Source organism: Pelophylax lessonae, assembly GCF_965119305.1.
Source record: "Pelophylax lessonae genome assembly, chromosome: 3".
NCBI lineage: Eukaryota > Metazoa > Chordata > Amphibia > Anura > Ranidae > Pelophylax > Pelophylax lessonae.
Genome location: NC_138770.1, coordinates 267,305,211 through 267,311,210, shown reverse-complemented (window position 1 = coordinate 267,311,210; position 6,000 = coordinate 267,305,211). Strand labels below are relative to the sequence as shown.

The following is a 6,000-nucleotide window of genomic DNA, read 5'->3' as shown; positions in this document are numbered from 1 at the left end:
CACCCATCACTCCCTTTTTTTACAAGTTCCATCTTGGTGGGCCCTCTTTATTTACAGGCCTGCCCGTACGTCAGTTTCGGTACAACACAACCCGAGTTTGGTAATTATTACAGTTAATGCTTACTCTGCTTTTTTCCCTGACCACAAATCAACCCCACAGTGTCAGACTAGGAATACAAATGATAAATGCAATCTTTTTAATGGAATTTAAAGATAGAGGAACCCTGAAGGAAGTATCAGACTTGCCTCCTGCCTGTACCTTCTGAGCTGCACACTGTAAATAATATGACTGTGATACCACATACACAATACAGAGGGTGTTTCTCATCTAGTACACTGAGGTTTTAAGTTTTTCTTATGAATGCCCCTCCCTTTGTCAACTGCCTGCCCATTATATACTTCTAGAAACACGATTGAACTTCTCGTTTCCTGATTTCACAAAAGAGACTCTTGTATGAGAGCAAGGACTGCACTAGTAAAGGGACAGTCCCACGGTGTCTGAGCATTACCTGTTCACGGATGTCAGAAAGGTGTGTGGGAAATATATTACGGACACGTAAACACCTGGAGCATCTGGAATCCATCCCACCATGTATATGGTTCTGAGGTCCTCTGCTCATTTTATAGTTTTACTCTACTTTGGCCTTTGTTGATGATTAAGAATCAGCATCCTGAACAAATCAGACGTTACCTGAGGAATTGGACTAATAAAGGCTAAGTTTGGAGGATCCTGGTTATCATCGGATTGTCATACCTACAACAGATTAGCACCGACCTTGTATCATAGAATACAGGCTTGCATAATGATGTTGGGAAGCTGAGTGGCCCCATTGGATGGAATCACCTACACTTCACAAGTCTTCTTGTACAATATACATTTTTAAGGTGAGCTTTCCTTCTTTTTCTTTCCTTCTTTCTTGCAATGCATACAGTTGCACCACAGTGGTGCAGGTTTTTAGGGGCAGCTGGGGACTCCGCTCTCTCCTGTAGTTATCTGCAGGCAGCCTGTATTGGGTGGACCTTCTGGGTCCCTCTCTAGCTCTGCTCTCTACACAGGTTATGTACAGTACAGCTGTGCTGTCACGGCTATTTTAACAAGGTAATATCTGGGTTTGCAAAGGCATTGGTGCACATGAAGTGGATTTATATTCTTTGTCGCTGTTGAAGTGTATATTTAAATTAATGTTTTTGTGCCTCAATTTCATCTTTAAGTGCAGTCAGTTTCCCTAATGGCGGACATAGATTAAATCATTTTATATACACTATATTGTCAAAAGTATTGGGACGCCTGCCTTTACACACACATGAACTTTTATGGGATCCTAGTTTTAGTCTGTAGGGCTCAATATTGAGTTGGCCCACCCTTTGCAGTTTTGACAGCTTCAACTCTTCTGGGAAGGCTGTCCATAAGGTTTAGGAGTGTGTTTATGGGAATGTTTGACCATTCTTCCAGAAGCGCATTTGTGACGTCAGGCACTGATGTTGGATGAGAAGGCCTGGCTCACAGTCTGCATTCTAATTCATTCCAAAGGTGTTTTATCAGGCTGAGGTCAGGCCAGTTAATTTCCTCCATCCCAAACTTGCTCATCCATGTCCTTATGGACCATGTTTGTGCACTGGTGCGCAGTCATGTTGGAACAGGAAGGGGCCATCCCCAAACTGTTCACACAAAGTTGGAAGCATGAAATCGTCCAAAATGTCTTGAAATTCTGACACCTTAAGAGTTCCTTTTACTGGAGCTAAGGGGCCAAGCCCAAACCCTGAAAAAACAACCCAACACCCTAATACCCCCACCACCAAATGATTTGGACCAGTGCACAAAGCAAGGTCCATAAAGACACGGATGAGTGAGTTTGGGGTGGAGGGACTTGACTGGCCTGCACAGAGTTCTGATCTCAACCCAACAGAACACCTTTGGGATGAATTTGATTGGAAACTGCGAGCTACGCCTTCTCTCCAACATCAGTTTATGACCTCACAAATGGACAATATGCTTAACTATAAATCATTCAAGCTGCAAATAACTGTAAAAAAGCTAACTAATAAGGGCCATACACACTATAAGATTTTCTGAAGACTTTTTCCTTCAGATTTACCTTTTCAATGTAGTGCAAGGGCCTGCCAGAAAGTGCTTAGGTTTGACCTCATATTATCTGGTTTTGGTAAATCTAAAGGAAACAGTCTTCAGAAAACCTTATAGTGTGTATGGCCCATTACAAATACCCAAAAAGCGGTACTCGAGCCTCACTCCATTGTTTTTCCGCCTTGTCTGCTGTGTTCTTGTCATACCACATGCCCACCAGCACAGAGATTCCAGTATTGTCCTGCTATGATCCGCTGTTTGGGTGACATATGCTTGGTCCCGTTTTGGTCCTCTTCAGTTGGCTTCCTCTTCCAGGTGCAGACAGCCAGCTACCAATGACATGCCAGGCCCTACACTCCCACCTACTCCTGCAGACCCCTGGGACCTGGGAGATGAATAGCCAAGGACATATCATTCTGGCCTAGGCCTAGGAAAGGACAGGAATACAGTGAAAGGGTGAACAGAACTCACCCCATGAAACTAGTTCCATCCCATTCTTCCCTGAGGTTATACAAATATCTACTCCACTTGTGATAGTCACCTCGCAAGTGTGCTGTGTGAGACATTCCTGTCAGAGTTGCGACCGATTCAAATACATTATTCCCTCACGTACATAAATCTGGAACACGCTCTGACATTTGTGGCATGACTGAGAGACAGACACCTACAGAGTACCTACAACACTCCTGGCACCAACGTGGTAGTATGCTGCCACTGATTGGCACCAGAAAAGGAAATTTATAATAAGCATTTGATACAATTTTCTATCTTCCTTGCGTCAGCATGGCAGCATACTACCACGTGCATACCTCCCAACATTTGAACTTCGGAATGAGGGACACTGAAAGAGGAACAAAACCTGCGGCGCACGTGGCCAATCGCTTAGCAGTGGGAGGGGCTTAAGGGATAGGGTAAACAAAACCCAGACTAGTACTCATAAAATATGTAATAAAACAAATTTAAAACAGCGCTAGCTAATGCTCCAGTCCCAGTAGACGACCCCTTGTGTGGAAACGCGTCGGAAGGAGCTGGTCACGCTGTCATTTTGTCACGATACCGTTCTGCAGACGGCCGTGACGTTCTTCAGCTTGTTGCATCTTTTTAACTTGGCTTGCTTGATATTTGGGGCTCATGGAGGTCTTTCTTGGAGCGATCCCCTTCAAGACATCCCGATCTTGGATCACCCCCAGCAAGAGCCAGAGTGAAATAGTCCAATGGATTTTACAAGCATTTGAGACTCATCATTGTGGTGAGTAGGGAACCTAAAGGGTTTGACAATCACCTGAGCACCGTTTGGATTACCATTTCTGCACCTGAGCACTTTATTGGATTTATCACTATTAAGGACTGTTTTATTACATTTGGAATATTTATTTGTCAAATATTTATTAATTTTTACACTAATCACCATTTAAAAGAAAATTCTCTATTGTCACACAGATCCTCCTCCTGGCCAGTCAGGAAGCGGGTTCTGAGACCCGTTTCCCGATTGGCCAAAAGGAGAAGCCATGCCATTTGGCATGGAGGAGGAGGAGGGAGGAGACGCAGAAGACAGGGGGAAGAAGCCGTCGCCGCCGCCGCTGATGTCCAGGCTTCAACTCTTCTGGGAAGGCTGTCCACAAAGTTTAGGAGTGTGTCTATGGGAATGATTGACCATTCTTCCAGAAGCGCATATGTGAGGTTAGGCACTGATATGGACGAGAAGGCTTGGCTAGCAGTCTCCGCTGTAATTTATCCCAAAGGTATTCTGTCAAATTGAGGTCAGGAATCTTTGCAGACCATACAAGTTCCTCCATCCCAAACTCACTCTTCCATGTCTTTATGGACCTTGTTTGTGCACTGGCACGCAGTCATGTTGAAACAGGAAGGTTGCCAACCCCAAACTGTTCCCACAAAGTTGGGAGCATGAAATTGTCCAAAATGTCTTGGTATGCTGATGACTTAAAAGTTTCCTTCACTGGAACTAAGGGGGTAAGCCCAACCCCTGAAAAACAACCCCACACCATAATCCCCCCTCCACCAAATGATTTGGACCAGTGCACAAAGCAAGGTCCGTAAAGACACGGATGAGCGAGTTTGGGGTGGGGGAACTAAAGTGGCCTGCACAGAGCCCTGACCCCAACCCAAATGAATACCTTTGGGATGAATTAAAGTGCAGACTGTGAGCCAGGCCTTCTTGTCCACATCAGTGCCTGACCTCACAAATGTGCTTCTGGAAGAATGGTCAAACATTCCCATACACACAATCCTAAACCATGTGGACAGCCTTCCCGGAAGAGTTGAAGCTGTTTTAAGTGCAAAGGGTGGGCCAACTCAATATTGAAACCCTACAGACTAATGCCTCGTACACACGCAACGATTGTTGGCCGACCGATCGGGCCGTCTTTTGTCCAGTGTTGTTGTGTTGGTTGGAATGTGCTCTAGACTGCACAAAAAAATCCAGGCCAACAAAAACCAACTTCAGAAGTGATGTCATGTGATGGTTCACTTTCCGTGTGTTTTTTCTTCTCTGAGCATGCCCAGTCTTCCTCATCTGATTTTTGTCTGCCGAAATCTGTACTGACTGATGGAAAATCGGCCATTCTGTTGACGGCCAACAAAAATTTTATAGCCTGCACACCAGATTTTGTTCAGCCGAAAAGTCGGAGTCGGTTGTCGGAAACATCATACTAACAAGCCGAAAATCGGCCGATCGGACGTTGGCTTTAGACTGGGATGCCATTAACCACTTTCCAATTTAACCAATTCAAGTGGTGATTAAATGCCACCAAAAGAAAGCTCTATTTGTGTGCAAAAAAAAATGATAAAAATGTTGTTTGGGTACAGTGTTGCATGACCGTGCAATTGTCATTCAAAGTGCAACAGTGCTAAAAGCTGAAAATTGGCCTGGGCAGGAAGGGGGTGAAAGTTCCCGGAATTGAAGTGGTTAAGTTACACACAGGTGGACTTTATTTACTAATTAGGTGACTTCTGAAGGCTATTAGCTCCACTAGATTTTAGTTTAGATTTTAGGGTATCAGAGTAAGAGTCGGTTCACACTGGGGCGGCACGACTCTGTACTACTTCGGGGGCGACTTGTGCATTGCCATGCACCACGACTTTGGAGCGACTTGCAGGGACTTCACATAATGGAAGTCTATGCAAGTCGCTCCGAGGTCGCCCGAAGTAGTACAGGACCCTTTTTCTAAGTCGGAGCGACTTGTGTCGCTCCTATTAGAACGGGTCCTGTACTACTCAATGGACCGCGACCTACCGCGACTTGTCAGCCTGGTGTGGACCGGTGTTCCGTGAGAATTACCTACCCGTGAGAAAAACCTACCCCCGTCACTTCCGGTTCACGGCAGTCTGTGTAACGCGAGCAGTTACATTAAAACAGCTGTGCTGCACTATGAGTCATCTCCGCTCCTGTCCCTGTCACTTCCCTGATCTTGGCTAGTAAATATAAAAGCGGCGGCGGCTGTATGAAAAGATAAATCACGGAGCTGCCAGCCGCTTTTATATTTACTAGCCAAGATCAGGGAAGTGACCGGGACAGGAGCGGAGATGACTCATAGTGAAGCACAGCTATTTTATGTCACAGCCGCGTCGGTAGGTTTTTTTAACGGACACCGAGATCGTTTCAGACTACTGCGCATGCGCACTAGTCTGATCCTCAGCTCTTCCATTAGGTATGCGGGGCTGTGAGCATGCGCACTGCTGCGCTGCTCAGCTGTTCCTGGCCGGAAGTGACGAGGGGTAGGTTTTTCTCACGGGGTAGGTAATTCTCACGTTACACCGGGTCTAAAAGGGGGCTGAATACAAATGCATGCCACACTTTTCAGATATTTATTTGTAAACAATTTTGAAAAACATTTATTATTTTCCTTCCACTTCACAATTATGTGAAACTTTGTGTTGGTCTATTACATAAAATCCCA

The 6,000-nt window shown here is 45.2% G+C and overlaps 1 protein-coding gene across 2 annotated transcripts in view; it reads left to right on the top strand.

Annotated features, from left to right (window-relative positions):
• The first annotated feature begins 748 nt into the window (after positions 1 to 748).
• Positions 749 to 6,000, top strand: part of PLD1 (phospholipase D1) — a 316,806-nt gene continuing 311,554 nt past the window's right edge. For both annotated transcript variants that reach the window (XM_082249865.1, XM_082249866.1), the window contains exon 1: positions 749 to 885. The gene's annotated coding sequence lies outside the window, so the exon portion shown is untranslated. The remainder of the gene's footprint in view (positions 886 to 6,000) is intronic.